This window comes from Dipodomys ordii, unplaced genomic scaffold (genome assembly GCF_000151885.1).
Source record: "Dipodomys ordii isolate 6190 unplaced genomic scaffold, Dord_2.0 Scaffold206, whole genome shotgun sequence".
Taxonomy (NCBI): Eukaryota; Metazoa; Chordata; class Mammalia; order Rodentia; family Heteromyidae; genus Dipodomys; species Dipodomys ordii.
In genome coordinates, this window is record NW_012267422.1 from 829,791 (window position 1) to 846,930 (window position 17,140).

The 17,140-nt window shown below is 42.0% G+C and overlaps 1 protein-coding gene across 1 annotated transcript in view; it reads left to right on the plus strand.

The window, feature by feature from the left end:
- Positions 1-482: 482 nt before the first annotated feature.
- Positions 483-17,140, plus strand: part of LOC105999993 (cytidine monophosphate-N-acetylneuraminic acid hydroxylase) — a 123,117-nt gene continuing 106,459 nt past the window's right edge. The window contains exon 1 of the mRNA XM_013035176.1: positions 483-520. The gene's annotated coding sequence lies outside the window, so the exon portion shown is untranslated. The remainder of the gene's footprint in view (positions 521-17,140) is intronic.

The window sequence follows — 17,140 nt, forward strand, 5'->3', positions numbered from 1 at the left end:
CTGGCCATTCCCTCTTTCCAACCCAGACCTACCTGCGCATGCCACTACCTCCAGAGCTACCCACCTGGATCGGGGCAAATGCCATATTGCTCCCTCTCCTGGAAGAGATATTGCCCCACTAATAAACTTTATAATAATCTTTCTCCTGTTCCTGCCTGCCTCCACATGGCCCCCTGAATGGCCATGATGGATCCTGACAGACTCTCTTCAGAATTCTACCATGGTAAGATTGACATAAAAAATAAAAGTAAGGAAATCTCATCAAATTATTTTGTTTATGCTGAAAGATTACCTATAATTATGTTTTTGTTTTGTTTTACTGAACTTGGGCGTTTGTGTTTTTAGCATATTGACCAATCACAAAAATTAAGGACATCAAACTGGTTTCATTAGTGAACATAATTCTTTTCACACTCTTATTTTTTGATGTTTATCTATATACACAGGATTAATCTATTTGCTTCTTTTCTCAACAACTGAGTGTCAGGACCAATTCCAAGAAGATGTCTTTAAAGTGAAGGTAAGAAATAAGTGTAATTTAAAAGACAAGATAGCAATTTATGAAATCTTTTCAAATTTCTTAACTAAATTGAAATCTAGCTGGGTTCTGGTGGCTCAATGGTAGCCCAGGCCAAGAAACCTGTTAGACTCTTTATCTCCAATTAACCAGCAAAAATTAGGAAGTGGAGTATGGTTCAAGTTTTAGAGTGCCAGTCCAGATAGGAAAAAAGCCAAGTGAGAGCTTGAGGTCTTAAGTTCAAGCCCCAAAACCTTTCCACCTTCACTCTAGTTGTATGGGAGGTAAAAATAACCACCTTATTTGCCATTTTATGGTTCTAAGTTATGGATGTATTTTATCTCAAGATCCTACTGTAACCATCCATGCTCTGAAGCATTATAATTGTTCCCATATGGCTGAATTCCTTCAATAAACTGATATTTGCTTATCTAGATTATTTCTAGAAAATTCCCTGTTTGGGAGAGCCATAGCTGTTCAAGCAATTCTTCTTAAAAGCATTTACAAAGACCCAAGTTCTCTCCACCCTCAACCCCAATACTATTCCCTAGTTTTGCTTCCCCCAGTCTTTTCAAGAAGAGGTAAATTGACTCAGCCTTCCAATTTCTGAATTCTGGCTCATTTTATGTAACTGAGTCATTCCGGAGGTCCAAGTCTTAAAACAACTGTCTCCTTTGTCCAAGGAACAATAAACTCAACTTCCTAATAGCTCTGTAATTGCCTTGGCTGTGTCCCTCAGAGCTCCCTTTGCAAGCCAACTACTTTGTCAAATGAGAGGTCTACAAAGAATCCACAATTCCTTCTGCAATTAGGGAGTTACTGTCAGACAAGCAAAGTATTTTAACAGTGATCTGTGGAGGAAAAGCAGTCATTTAAAAATATACACAATTCCTTGTTCTCTTTCAAATGATATTCTAAAGTTTGTGCTTTCCCTTTGTTGCATTTTTAGCTATTTGAATTTCCTTTTCCTCTATTGCTAATATCATTATTGTTCTGGGAGGCAATGCTACTTTTAACCACCTGATTTTATTCCTTTTATGGCAAGTTGACATTTTGTCAAATGGCAAGAGAATGATATCAAACATGCCAAGTATTAACTGTGAACATTTATGAGCCTTTCATGGTGAAGACTTTAAATGTCTTATTTTGTTCAGTTCTCAAGACAACCTTTGAGTCAATTCTTTTGCATCTCAATTATTCATTTAAGAAAGCCTCATCCCAGAGAGGTGATATAACCATGTCTAGGTCACACATGAGTACCACACAGTAGTCCTGATTACAGGTTCCATTACAGAAGCCCATGACAAGGGAAACAAAAGTACTTAAGAAACAAAACTTTGGTCCAAAATTTGAAGGAAAAAAAAAAAACCCTGAAAGTTTTAAAGAGTTTTTCAAGGCAGATTACAAGTGAGTGGGTAAAGCAACTGGAGGCTCAGAAAGAAGCCGGGCTGAGGATTGGGCTGCCTGCACGTGAGCCAGCCAGCCGCAGCCGCCTGCTCCTGAAGCCTGGATCCACAAGGAGAAAGCTTAGATTACACTCATGCCGTTGCATCATCTTGCTATAAAAAGTTACTTAAAACTATGTCTCTTGCATATAAATGAAAAAGGATTAGGATATTTGGTCAACTGGAAATATTGCTAGGCACAGATATGTCTGCGACTGCATCCACCTATAATACAAAGGTTAGGAAGAGGATCCATGGCGGAGGCAGGGACAGGCCAGAGCCCCTGGGCAGCTGGGGACTTGGGATGATTATGTCACTTGATTAAAAGGTGCTGGCCTTGTTTCCTGCCAGCATAGGACACAGGATCGTGAGGGAAGGCGTGGCTGCCTGTGGCTGCCTTATTCACCTGCAGCAAGAGCCTAGGCCAGTCGCCCAAGTGCCTGTGGTCGATGCGTGAATGGTGCATGGCAGACAGGTTTCTAAGGCACAAGAAGCCAGTTGGTCTGGGCACCCACTGCAGCTTCATGCCCTACAAGGCACACATGGCCCTGGGCCCGGCTGAGCAGGCAGGGACCCTGCTGCTGCTGCTGCGGCTGGAGCCGAAAATCAGCAAGGTGGACTAGATTTAATTTTTTAAAAAACAGGGAAACGGATTTCTCTTTTTTTAAAAAAATAAAATCTCTGGTCTGTTAAGGTCACTTCAGCTGCTCTTTAAAGTGGCTTTTCTGGAATGGTGGAAGTTGTCTCCAGGGAGCCCAGGCAAGGCACCTAGATGGTGGACTTGGAGAAGGACACTCAAAGGGGGTGGTTCTCTCCCAGGTTTTGTTTCTTGTCTGACTCTGATGCTGAGGCCCCAGGTGCAGGACTCAAGTCCTGGTCTTAAATGCTCTGCCCTGTGGCTCAACTTGTCCCCAGCAAGAGGGGTACCCTTGGGTCCTGAGGTTCCATAAGTTCCATAAAGGAGTGTAGCAAGGGTGTAAATAGTTATAATTTTTTTATACCTGTTGTAAGATGCGCAGGCAGCACATGCGGTTTTCTATGGTGACAGATGTATATTTTGATACCAGCGATTACAGGCTCAGTATTGTCTGTGGAGCCAGCACTGGCCACAGTACATTCCACTCCTGTCCCAGATGGCTTGTATTGCGGAAAGAGCTCAATTAAACAGTTTATAACAAAACAAAACAAAACAAAAAAGTACTTAAGAAATGGATGCTACTGCCATCTGCTGGTGGTAGACAAACTTGCCCTGTCCTTGTTCAGAAGGAAGCTATGTGTACAGATTGAACTTTTGCAAGCCGAGTTCTGTTGCACTTTAGCACCTTCAGTTCCATGAGTTTCAGAATGGTGTCTGACAGTAGGCAGTCAAATTTTCTTGGATATAGATATGTCAGAATAGATAGGTCAAAAAAAAAGAATGCAAATGTATATCCTACAAAATTATGAAGCATTAAGGGAGGGGTGTGTAGGAGAAGAATGGGTGAAACTCTTGAGAGATGTATTGTATTCATCAACTGTTTTGTCAAATAGCAACTCTTTTGTACAACTACTTAAAGATTTAATAAAAGGAAAAAAACATTGAGACGGGTTTTTCGTATGGTTTTAAAATTTCTGAGCTTAGGCTATCTTTCTGCCTCATCTTCCTGCGTAGTTGGGACTACGGGTTTTAACTAGCATAACCTGGCTTTCAGAAGAATTTCTGTTGGAAAAAGTTCACTAGGTATCCATGGGGAAGAAGGGACTGGAAGGTGGGAGAGGGAAGAGCACAGGGTTCTTGTAATTACACCTCTTGTACTGGGTCAGATCTTTATGACTTGATTTAACCTCGATTAACATCAATAACCTAAAGGCTCTATCTTCAAATACAGGAGGCTAAAGGTTAGGGGAACATGAACTAAATTAGGGGTCAAGAACAGTACTTCCCAAACTTACTAGAGTATAGAATTCCTTTTCATCAAGCTCATATTAACATTCTAAGAAATGATAATGTTTTGTGGAACTCAATTTGGAAATTTCTAAGGCAGTTCAGTAACAAATCTAACTATTACTTATAGATGGAGCCCATTGAGAATAATTTTCCTAATATCAGGCTATTGGTTGTTGGCTAGGGTAGACTCTGATTTTAAGTGTTCTTCAAGATGCCACAATTTATTTCTGTCTGTATACAGTAAACATGTCTTGCACAGAACTTTCATTGTGCAGGAAATGTGCAGATGTGAATAAGCACTTTCCCCCACTCCTCGAACTGGGGATCCAACAGAGGAACCCCAGTAGAAACAAGCACTTTAGCAATGAGCTCCATCCCTAGCCCTGGTTCTGTTCCACTCCCTTGTGTTAAATAACTCTTGTACTTCACATCATCATTTGGTAAATGAATATTCTTGCATTTCTATTGGTTGGTTGTGGGGCTTGAACTCAGGGCCTTGGGAACTGTCCCTGAGCTCTTTTGCTCAAGACTAGTGCTTTACCACTTTGAGCCAAAGTACCACTTCCAGTTTTCTGATGGTTAATTGGAGATGACTCTCATAGACTTTTGCCTGGCCTAGCTTTGAATCATTACCCTTAAATCTCAGCTTCCTAAGTAGCTAGGTGTGAGCTACCAGCACCCAGACATTCTAGCTTTTCTAATGGTTTTGATGGGTTGGTGAGTGGGCATAAGCTCTGAGAAACACAGTTTGTGAATTTTCTAAGCATTGGCCGTGGTTTTTTGTTTGTTTGCTTGTTTTTGTTTTGCCAGTCCTGGGGCTTGAATTCAAGGCCTGGGCACTGTCCCGGAGCTTCTTTTGCTCAAGGCTAGTTTTCTACCACTTGATCAATAGTGTCACTTATGGCTTTTTTGTTTATATGGTACTTAAGAATCAAACCAGGGCTTCATGCATGCTAGGCAAGCACTCTACCACTAAGCTACATTCCTAGCCCTGGTCATTTGTTGTTGTTGTCATTGTTGTTCCTGTTCCTTTCAGCCTACTTTATCTCCTTCTAAGGATTTTTGATTCTCAATATCAAATTTATCATATGCTTGCTTTTTTTATGTGCTGCTGCAGGGGCTTGAACTCAAAGCCTGGGTGCTGTCCCCGGGCTTTTTTGCTCCAGGTTAGCACTCTATCACTTGAGCCACAGCTCCATTTCTGGCTTTTTGATGGTTAATTGAAGATAAGAGTCTCACAGACTTTCCTACCCAAGGTAGCTTCAAACTGAGATCTTCAGATCTCAGCCTCCTGAGTAGCTTGGATTACAAGTATAGGCCACTGGTTCACTGGCTTGTTAATTATTATTATTATTATTCCACATACATCAAAAACAATATATTTTGCTTATTTATTTGTCTGGTTTTGCTTTGGGATTACATCTCCAGGCAAGAAAGTCTGTGAGACTCTTTTCTACAATTAATGACCAGAAAACCAAAAGCAGTGCTGTGGCTCAAGGAGTAGAGTGCTAGCCTTGAGCAAAAAAAGTTCAGGGTCTGTGCCCAGGCCCTGGGTTCAAGCCCCATGACAGACAGAAATTTTAAAAAAGCAATTGTATTTGATTTCCTTTTGTGCCAATGCTGGGACTTGAACTCAGTGCCTGGGTGGTCTCCCTTAGCTTTTTCCCTCAAGGCTGGCACTCTACTACTAGAGCCGCAGCTCCACTTCCAGCTTTAGATTGTTTAATTGAAAGATAAGAATGTTTTTGGGGGGGGAGGGGGGAGGCTGGGAAGGGATGTGAAGGGTAAACAAAGGAGGAGGCTGCAATGCTTGGTAAGAAATGTATGCATTATCCTGCCCATGTAATTGTAACCCCTCTGTACAGTATGTTCACAAATAAAATAAAATTAAATTAAAAAAAAAAGAATGTCACTTATTTTTTTCTGTCCAGGATGGCTACAAATGGCTATCCTCAGATTCTATGTGTGTATGGCAGTCCTGGGGCATGAACTCAGGGCCTGGGTGCTATTTCTGAGCTTAATTTCCTCAAGGCAAGTGCTCTACCCCTTGAGACACAGCTCTACTTCCAGATTTTTTTGTACTTTATTGGAGATAAGAGTCTCAAGAAATTTGCTGCTGGCTTTGATGTAAACTGATCCTCAGATCTCAGCCTCTTCAGTAGCTTGTAATCCTTTACAGGTATAAACCACCAGCATTTGACCAGCTATCTTCAGATTCTGAGTAGCTAAGATTACAGGCATGAGCCATCAGAGCCTAGCTTAGAACTGTTCTTGAAGTTAACTTTTTTTTGGGGGGGTCCAGTCGTGGGGCCTGAACTCTGGGCCTGGGCACTGTCCCTCAGCTCTTCAGCTCAAGGCTAGCGCTCTACCACGGCCATAGCGCCACTTCCAGCTTTTTTCTTTTTGCTTATGTGGTGCTGAGGAATCGAACCCAGGGCCTCAGGCATGCAAGGCAAGCGCTTTACCACTGAGCCACCTTCCCAGCCCCTGAAATTAACTTTTCATAGGATAGCTAAAGTAGAACTTCCTTAAACATAGCCATATTGTTGCTTATTATTTTCTCCACTATAAATTGTGCTATATAGACAGGTTATACATATAGCTTTGTTTCCTCTTTGGACACGTTTGTCAAGATAAAAATACCAGAAGTTGGATTGCAGTCAGGAACTTATTGGCTTTCTACTTGGCCTTCCAATTGGGCATCATTTTACGTTGAGGTCAACAACATCAGAGCCTTCCAGTTTTGCCACAGCCCTGCTGGCCTAGAATGTCATAACCTTGTATGTTCTTGTTATGTCATTTCTGTGAGGCCGGGATGAAACCTAGGGCCTTGGGCATGCAAGGCAAGTAATCTACCGCTGTGCCACACTCCAGCCAATGGTTTACGATTTTGGTAATCCAGTCATCAGCAACTAGTCCCTGACTCTTGGCATTTGTTTACAGCATACAAGACAACACAGTAATTAGCAATGGGTCTAATTTACCACTTCACCAGTTCTCTGAGTGGGATGTTTAACTACTTAAAGCGATCTTAACAACAGGTGATGATTCCCATGTGGAGGGCTGGTCTATCAGCCCATTATTTTGGTCTAGAAATGGAGATGCCCGGCTTTTCCAAGTGCCAGCCTATAATTCACAATTCTGCAGTTTAATCTAAGCCTAGCTATGTATATATGCATGTATATATAAATATGTATATACATACATTTGTCCATTCTTTGCATTACTAGGGTTTGAACCCTGCTTCACTCTTGTTAGGCTGGTGTGGTACTGCTGAGTTGCACCTCTCTTCCTGTTTTTCACTGATTATTTTTAATGTAAGGTTGTACTTTTCACTTAAAAGTGCACCTGAAGCTGGGGCATGGGTAGCTCACTCCTGTAATCCTAGCCAGGAGGCTGAGATCTAAGGACTGTAATTCAAAGCCAATCTGGGCAGGAAATTCCATGAGATGCTTACATTCAATTAAACACCCACACCCCCCCCCCACACACACACATCTGAGCTCTCTGAGCTCTCTGCCTACTTATTGGCTTCCCATCTCTGGGAATGTATGTACCACTCTGTCCAGCTTCCTTACTGTGGAGATAGAATCTAATGAAATGTTCTGCCTAGGCCAGCCTAGCACCTTGATCTTTCAGTTCTTAGCCTCCTCTGTTGTTTGAGATGGCAGGTATGTGTCAAGCTTATAGCTGTGGATTGAGAAGTGCCCTTGTGATCTTCTCTGCTTAAGTTGGCCTCAAACTGTGATTCCCTCTCTGTCTTCCATAATATCTGCATTACAGGAGTGAGCTCCTGGGGCCTGGATGGTCAGCTTATGTTTTAAATTGCTTAAAATTAAGTCTCACAGACTTGAGCCCTAATCCTTCAGGTTTTAGCCACTAGAGTAGAAAGGATTACAGGTGTGAACCACCAGTGCCTGGAAATTTATAGCCTTTAGAAACAGCTCATGCATCTAATATGGAACAGTTGCTTGGCTTATGAATTGTAGTGAACAATGCAACAAAATATAAAATACATAGCTAGGATTGCAAGTGTGAGTCATGGGTACCTGGCACATGTATTGATTTGAATGATTTAAAAATTGATATTTTTATTGGCTTTCAGGAAATATTTGTTCTAGAGTGCAACAGTCATTGTCAGATTTTCTAAATAGGATATATCCATAGCCAATTGGTATTGCCAAGTGTTACCCAGTTATGTGCTCAAATTATACCTGGCTTAAGATTTCAGAGATGGACTTCTCTGATTTGTATAGAAGGTTGGGCACTGGTCCTATGTCTGCTCAATGAGCAGAGGGTCTTATCATAATACTACAGTCCTATTCTGAGAGACAAAGATTTCATGTTTCCCTTCATATATGGAAGCTATAATTAGCTTGTAAACTTATAAATAAATGAATGGAGGGATATGCAAGTATATATACACGTGTTAACTAGAATATGGTAGATTCAAGGGATAACTCAAATCGTGTAATTTTTTAGAAAGGCAAAGTCCAAGTGTAACAAAATGAACACCAGAAAACAGGTTTTAAAAGGAGTGAGTTGAGGTCAAGAGGAGAGGGGGTAGACGAATGAAGAGAAGTAAGGGAGAATGTAGTCAAGAATTCCATGTATATCCCAGAGAATTAAGAAAAGTGAAGGAAGGGATGGGTGGGAAGGATGAGCGAGAACGTTCAAAGGGATGACACTGGTTAAGATCCATTATATTCATAAGCTGATTTGTTGAACAGCAACTTCTTTGTATACCTACTTAAAGATAATAACAATAAATAAATCAAAGAGAGAACCAATGCAGAGTTGGGTATGAGTAGCTCATTCCTATAATCCTAGCCACTCAGAGGCTGAGATCTGAGAATCGTGGTTTGAAGCCAGTCCAGGCAAGAAAGTCTGTGAGACTCTTACTCCAATTAAGCATTCAAAAGCCAGATGTGGAGCTGTGACTCAAGTGGTAGAGCACCGGAATTGAGTGAAGAAGCCTTAAGGGAATGTAAGGCCCTGAGTTCGAGCCCCAATACCAGCACAAAAACAAAAATAACCAAACCTGTCATAAACAATCAAACAAAAACACCAATATTGGGCTGGGAATGTGGCTTATAGTAGCGTGCTTGCCTAGCATGCATGAAGCTCTGGGTTCAATTCCTTAGTACCACATAAGCAGAAAAGGCCAGAAGTGGTCCTATGGCTTAAAGTGGTAGAAGGAGTGCTAGCTTTGAGCAAAAGAAGTTCAGGGACAGCACCTAGGCCCTGAGGTAAGCCTGGGGACTGGAAAAAAGAAAAACAAAAGAACAACACCCCCCCCACCACCACCACCACAGAGGAACTACTATTTATATTGAAGCTATTTTAACCTATATTGGAGCTCTAGATTGAATATTGCTTTGGCAAAAGTGAGCAAACGTGACTAATATATTGACTAAATACATGTCCAGTTCTTATGTCTTTGGGTCACACATGCCCATCAACTATTTCCAAATAAACCAAGGGTTAAGTGTGTGGAATGAAAATAGAATTAAAAAAGGAAACATTTCATTCTACATGTTCTTTTAGGTGTCTGAGTTTGACATCAAAAACAAGTTGAGCTTTGTATTTTTCTTTTTGAGACATAAAATATAGGTTGTCAGCTTTGTAGACATGATAAGGAAGATCACAATTAGAATCTCACTCAAATGAAGTTTGAAGTTACTCTCACACAATGCACTCCATTGAAAGTCTGACAAAGAGAATTTTCCCCCTACTTCTTTCAAGTTCATTTAACAGGGAGTTGAAACAGGCCTACTATTGACTGTTTTGTTTTGTTTTTTAAAATCTAAGCTGGGTGCCAGTGGCTCATGCCTAGCTACTCAGGAGGCTGAGATTTGCAGGTTGCGATTCAAAGCCAGCCTGGGCAAGAAAATTGCTAAAACTCTGATTTTTATCAACTACCACCAAGAAAAAAAGAAGAAAAATGCTGGAGTGGAGCTCTGGCTCAAGTGTTAAGAACCACTGGCCAGATACCCTTTTTTTGCTTAGAATACTTAACCTTAAGCAAAAAAGCTAGAGGAGAATGCCAGGCCCAGAGTTCAAGCCCTAGGACCAGCTCACCTGGTCACCAGCTCACCTAGTAAAACTGAAACTCTAAGTACAGTAAACAGCTTTCCATGTCCTCTGTCTCCCCTAGTCCTAGCCAATAGTGTTGCATTCATTTGGAGATTCTGGCTGCCTCCTTTTTTGTTTTTTTCGATCATGGGGCGCTCTACCACTTGAGCCACAGCACCACTTTCAGTTTTCCGGTGTTAATTGGAGATAAGAGTCTCACAGAGTTTCCTGCCTGGCCTGTCTTTGAACTGTGATCCTCAGATCTTAGCCTTCTGAGTAGCTAGGATTATAGGCTTGAGCCACCGGCTCCCAGCTCTGGCTGCATTTATTAGAGGAATTGTGCATATTTGTTTTTCATAACTGGGTCATTTCACTCAGCACATGTGCTGTGCTGTGCTGTGTGTGTGTGTGTGTCTGTATGTGTGTGTGTGTGCATTAGTGTTTGTATGCTGCTACTGGGGCTTAAACTCAGGAGCTCATGCTCTCCCTTAGTTTTTTTCTCAAGGCTGACATACTACCACCTGAATCACACCTCTGCTTTCCGCTCTTTGTTAGCTAATTGGAGATGAGAATCTCTTGGATTGGTTCTCCTGGTCTGGTTTCAGGTTTTCATTCTCAGATTTCAGTCTCCTTGAGTAGCTAGGATTACAAGTGGAACAACCAGTGCTCCTCTATAAACTGCTTTTTAAGATCATAAAATGATATTTTTGGAAAAAAAATACATCCTACCAGTGTTTGTGAGTTGGGTCTCCACTTTGTACTTTGAAGCCAGAGGAAGAGTTTTCTGCAAGCCTTTGGCTCTTGGGTGGCAAAAGCAATTCTTAGATTAAGGTGTGGAAGTTATTAAAATCTTTAATACCCACCAAGCTTGCAACCATGGGTAGTGACGACTGAAATTCCCACCTGCTTTTCTGAAGTCTACACTTTCCTACATAGAATTTTACTTAATCTATATAACAAATCTGGGATTCTGATAGTCAAAGAAACTGAGGCACTGGGAAGTTAAATAACTTACCTAGTTAACAACATATGTCAATAGGAGCTAGGGGACCATGCACTGGCTCCACTGGAAACAGGTCTTTTCTCCCTTTTAGATGTTTCTTAGTTATCTGTCACAGGGGGTACAAAGTCTTACTGATATGTTACAGTCCTTAATTCTTGCAAGTATAAATATACTGGCACCATATGTGGGGGTTGTGTTGAATGTAAAAATCTTTCCATTTGAGGAAAATAAATGTGTTTTCCAGATTCATTGCTCCATTTACCAGTGTCCAATAGAGGGCAGTGTGCAAGTGAGATTTTAGTAGTAAGAGGAGATATTATTACATCTTCCTGCAGTATCAATTCAGTGACTGATGACTGAAGACCAGATAGGCTTTAAACTTAGGATCCTCCTCCTCAGCCTCTCACGTGCTGGGATTATATGCATCTATTCCTGTTCCCATGCCCACTATTAGTTTAATAAGACAACTAAGGAATGGAAATGAAAGCTCTTTTACCTTGCTATGTAGCTCAGACTAGCCTTGTACTCATAATCCTCACCACACCCAGCTACCTAGAAATTTTACTTTCATAATATTCTGCTATGGATCTTTGGTACTGGAGGCTGGAAGTGGTTGCCTTTGATGACTTTGTTAAGTCCTTAAACATCTTTTATTTATTTATTTATTTATTGTCGGTCATAGGGCCTGAACTCTGGGCCTAAGTGCTGTCCCTCAGCTCTTCAGCTCTTCAGCTTAAGACTTGAGCCACAGCGCCACTTCCGGTTTTCCTGCTTATGCATGTGAGGCAAATACTCTGCCACTGAGCCACCTTCCCAACCCTCCTTAAACATCTTTGACTCTTTTGTCTTCCCTAGCTCTTTTGATCTATGTTACAGCTCAGGACTGCCACCCAGTGGCCCATTTGTATAATGCCCTCAAGATGCTGTGTTTCTTCTACAGAACAAAAAAGCCTTTGCCTCCTTGTCAGACAAAGTAAAATGCCAAACTTCCTCTCCATCAAACAATGAAGTAACGAACGCATCATCTCAAGAAAGCAGAGAACTGTCAGTAAACAAGAAAGGAATTTTTATATGCTTCTCTGAAAGCCAAGTTTGGTCAGAAATTTATACTAACCGGAAGAAGGGGGGTTGGGAAATAAGGCCAGGATTTTGAAGAGAAGATTCCTCAGACAGGGAGAGCTGGGGAAAAAAGACTTGGGATGTAAAGTTTGGGGGATATTTTACTTCCTTCCTCACACTTTTAATTCATGAAAGAGGTTCCTACATCTTGTAGGCCAGATGGGAGCTGTCAGACAGTAGCCATTTAAATTTGGTCCAGGACCTATGGATGTGATGGCTGTAGACCATGTTTAGATTCAGCCATCCTACTGTTGGAGAATTCAGAATTATTGTTTATGGGCCACTGGTGAGCTTTTTTAATTGCATTTTTGTCATTGAGAACCCATTTTAAAAATCCTAAACGTCAACGGGTGTGTGTGTGTGTGTGTGTGTTGTTACTGAGGCTAGTACTTTTGAGTTCTACTTTCAGCTTTCTTTTGGCCTTTTCACTCAAGGTTGGTGCTCTACAATGTAAGCCAATCTCCAATTCCAGTTTTTTGGTAGTTAACTGAAGATAAGAATTTCTCATAGGGATACAGGTTGACCCATTGTAACAATGAGATGTACAAGATTCTATGTTGAAAAACTTTACAATTTAGGTGGGGGAGGGGAGGGGAGTGTAGTTGTGGAGATGGGAGGGAAGGGATAGTAGGGGAAAAACAAAGGAGGAGGCAACAATGCTTGATGAGAAATGTACTCATTACCTTGCTCATGTAACTGTAACCCCTCTGTATAGTATTTTCACAATAAAAAACTTATTTTAAAAAAAGAGTCTCACAGACATTTCTGCCTTGGAGAGCTCCAAATTGTGATCATCAGATCGCCTCTGGCGTGGCTAGGATTACAGGCATAAGCCACTAGCATCTTGCTCCTACTTCCTACTAGGTCTGAGTCCAGCCTTGCTTTATTTGTTAGAAAATAGGTGATTTAGAGACTTTTTAAAAATACTTGCAAGATGGGGCTGGGAAGGTGGCTCTGTGGTAGAGTGCTTGCCTTGCATGCATGAGGCTCTGGGTTTGATTCCTCAGCACCACATAAGCAGAAAAAGCTGGAAGTGGTGCTGTGGCTCAAGTGATAGAGCACTAGCCTTGAGCTGAGGAGCTGAGGGACAGCACCTAGGCCCAGAGTTCAGGCCCCACAACTGACCCCCCCCCACAAAATACATGCAATAATTAAGAACTGTATTATATCAGTAAGACTTTGTACATCAGTGTCAGAGAACTGAGATAATCATCTAAAAGGGAAAAAAGACCTATTTCAGCGGAGCCAGTCCATGGTCCCCTGGCTCCATTACATTGGTTCTGAGACAAGGCAGAAAGTTATGGAGAGAGGGAGACAAGAATGAGAGAGAGAGAGAGAGAGAAAGGGAGAGAGAGAGAGAGAGAAAGAGAGGGACGGAGGGGCTAGGAACAAGATGTATTTTTCCAGGATGTGCCCCTAAGGACTTTTTTTCCTGTAAGTAGGCCTCACGTTCCAATAATGCTATTATATTACAATCCATCAGGATTTATCCGTTTCTTAGGCAGAGCCCTGAGGACCCAATTAGTTCTCCAAGGCTTATCATCTGGACATACAGCTTTTAGCATATGAACCTTTTGAGGAATGCTTCCCATTTAAACCTCAGCTACGCTACATAGCAAACTGTATTGTAAAAAATTAAAAACAGCTGGGTAGCAATGGTTTGCTCTTGTGATCCTAGCTACTCAGGAGGATGAGATCTGAGGATTGTGGTTTGAAGCCAGCCCCTGGCAGAAAAGTCTGTGAGACTTATCCCAGTTAACCACCAAAAATCCAAAAGTAGAATGTGAGTGTTAGCTTTGAGTGATAGAATTAAAAGACAGCACCCAACTCAAGCCCTAGGAAGAGCATTAAAGAGAGAGAGAGAGAGAGAGAGAGAGAGAGAGATCTTCAGTTAATATAATATGATGCTCAGAATCAGGTGAAATGAACACATTGCTTCTTGTTAGCAGCATAGGTTTTATTTTAACGTTTTGTTTTAATGATGACATGAACACATGTACATTTTATTTTATTTTATATTTTAATTCGTGAATTATTTTCAAGTTGGCTTTTCACTCTGTTACCCATCATAAGTAATCTTCCTGCCTCAGCCTTTTAAGTAGCTTGGACTATAGGTGTGTCAACCATACCTAGATTTATTTGAAAATCCATCTGCTAAGATTGAAAAAAATGACAGATTGGTTTGGAGTAGCAGTACAAATAGAACATGCAAATATTTTGATGTGAACTTGCTGATGTGGGGCCTTTACAGCTTTTATCGTTCTTCACCTTCGACAAGCTGATTTACCCAGCATCAAAAACCAACGTGCAGGCCGAGCGCCAGTGACTCACACCTGTAATCCTAGCTACTCAGGAGGCTGAGATCTGAGGATCATGGTTCAAAGCCAGCCCGGGCAGGAATGTCCGTGAGACTCCAATAAACCATTAGAAAACTGGAAGTGCTGCTGCGGCTCAAGCGGTACAGTGCTTGCCTTGAGCTGAAGAGTGCAGGGACAGTGCCCAGGCCCAGAGTTCAAGCCCCACGATGGACAAAAAAAAAACAACCAAACAAAAAAAAACAAGGTGCAAACCTGGCTTGGATGTAAAAGCATTCATTGCATTCTAGGAAAGTTCTGGTATCTGATTCATCAAGCAAAGGCATGAAATTGTCCAAGTGTTATTTATGCTTAACTCAGATGGTGTTTCAATTTAAGCACCTTCATTTTGAAACTGGTTTGAAAATGTCTGTAAACTTGGAGTTGTCCTGCTAGAGGGTACTATGTTGTTGCTTTTCTAAAACATCTCAATAATTGACCAGATTTTTAAAATTAGAAGGAGTTAATGTGGTAATGATTCAAAGTGGTTATAGGGAAGACCAGCTGGGGGGCACTTAGAACCCTCTTATGCTACAGATTATAGCCAAGGCATGGTGTTATAATAATTTACTTAAGCCAAATGTGATTGGTGCAGAAAAAAATTGCAAAAGGTTCACCCTGTTTTAGGTCTTGCCGGGAATGACTCAAAGGCATGGTCAAGTTAAAATTACCACCTGCAGGCTGTCATTAGCTTTCCATGCTTGCTTTTTTCCATCAGCTACTGTGAATCCTCATGAATAGGGGTTCTAGTATGGTGGGCAAGGGCTAATATCTCAGCTATCACAGTAGGAAGCATAAATTGACAGTTTGGATGTTGATTTGGGTGGGGAATGCTCAGTTCCTTCATTGGGTAGAGGTCTTGTATGGCACGGATGAAATCTACTCCATCATTTAAAGAACTGAGTACGTACGTGTTGGATGGAGCCCAGGCCCATGGCTCTTTTCTCATGAGAAGTGGTGCCTGCTACTATGTGTGAAGGAAGGCTTCAGTCTTCGTCCTCTAAGTAGGGTTCTTGCCCCATGCAAGCCTATTCAGCAGCTTGATCTTCACACACAATTTTGCCCCAGTCTATCCTAGATCAAATTTTCCTTTTGCATGTCAGACAGCACTTGCAAAGTCTAAGTCTGTGTTTAGTATTCAAGATAAAACATTTTGTTTTGATTTCCATATGAGAGGAAAATGAAGTGTGGCTGGCCCAGCCACGACATCAAAGCCAAAGGAGATGGAAATAATGATCCATTTCTCCCTCTCTGTGTGCTCCACCAAGATCGGTTAACTTCCCTTTGAAATTCATTGCCAGGAACCGGAATGAATTATCCAGCAGACTCCTTTCCTAACAAAGGAAGCGCACCCGTGTGTGTGTGTGTGTGTGTGTGTGTGTGTGTGTGTGTGTGTGTGTGTGTATACTTAAAAGAAGACTAGGGGTGGGGGAGACCAAAATACGACTTAGCAGTGAAGCCTGGGCAGGGCAACCTTCAACCTGGCTGAAGGGGAAATGGTGCAAATCCTCTCACCCCCCTTACAACTAGGGTTCCAGAAAGAATGAAGTCAGGTGATGGAAGCTGGGTAAGATGGAGGCTAGGCAGGTGAGCAGTTTTATTTCGGCTGAGGCATTTCAAGGTCTCAATAGTATCTGTATTCACCGGTGGCATTGTGGCCTTGGTCTCAGGCTCTCATCTAAAACTGCTGGGTGCATTCTTCAGGGGGAAGAGGAGGGGAGATGATTCAGTGGGGTGGGCACCAAGGATGGTTCTACAATAGGGCTGTCAGAGGGGAAGGGGGAGTACTTTCAGTTCAAGTCATTTTCCATCCGTCTGGGCTGTAAGAGATGGATGTCTTGGGAGGTATTGGCTGGACTCGGAGTGGACACAGAGTGTCTGAGTGCTAGGCCCAGAGCTGAAGATGATGCTTGCTCTGTCTCTTGTGTGGTTACTGAATCACCCCCAGGGAATTTTGCATAGCCAAAGCACATAGGCCTCTACTAATAGCAAATGATGCCGAGTTTGAGGTATGAAGCTTCCTTTCCTATTGAAGGCTTCTCTGAGTTTGGCTTTAAAGCTATCCTGGCCTCCATTTCTCTTAGTTGGGGGAAGATCTCAATACAATATCTACAAACCTCTTTTCTTCGAGAGCCTACAAGCTGTGTGTTCATCCAGAGTATGAGTGCGATCTTTTGGGGAAGGTGGCAAGCTGTTTCAAGTAGGCGAGCTCTGTAACAGCTGGATTTGATCTTTGATCTCTGGTTCCCGGTGGCTAGGGGGCTCAGGCCAAGATCTGCTGTGGGTGCTTTACCGCCTATGATTTCTCAGAAGCCATAGAGCCGGTATCTCTGAACAGTCTGCATAGGAGAGGAAAGATGGGAACACTGCCATTTACCTCATTCTCCATCTGTTGAAGATTTCCTCAGAAGGAGCTAACCCTGCTCCTCACACTTTTGGACTGTTTATGAGCCTTGTTGAGCTAACTCCCTAACTGTAAGAAAATTTCACAGGGCAGCATGAGGTACCATCAAGATATACTGGGATGAAAAAGAAGAGAAAAGGAAGCAAGAAGTGGTGAACAGGAGCCATCTAATGTAGGGTGTACAAGAAGGAAAAAAATAGTCTGGGAAGGTGGCTCAGTGGTAGAGCGCTTGCCTTGCATGCATGAGACCCTGGGTTCGATTCCCCAGCACCACATAAGCAAAAAGAAAAAAGCCG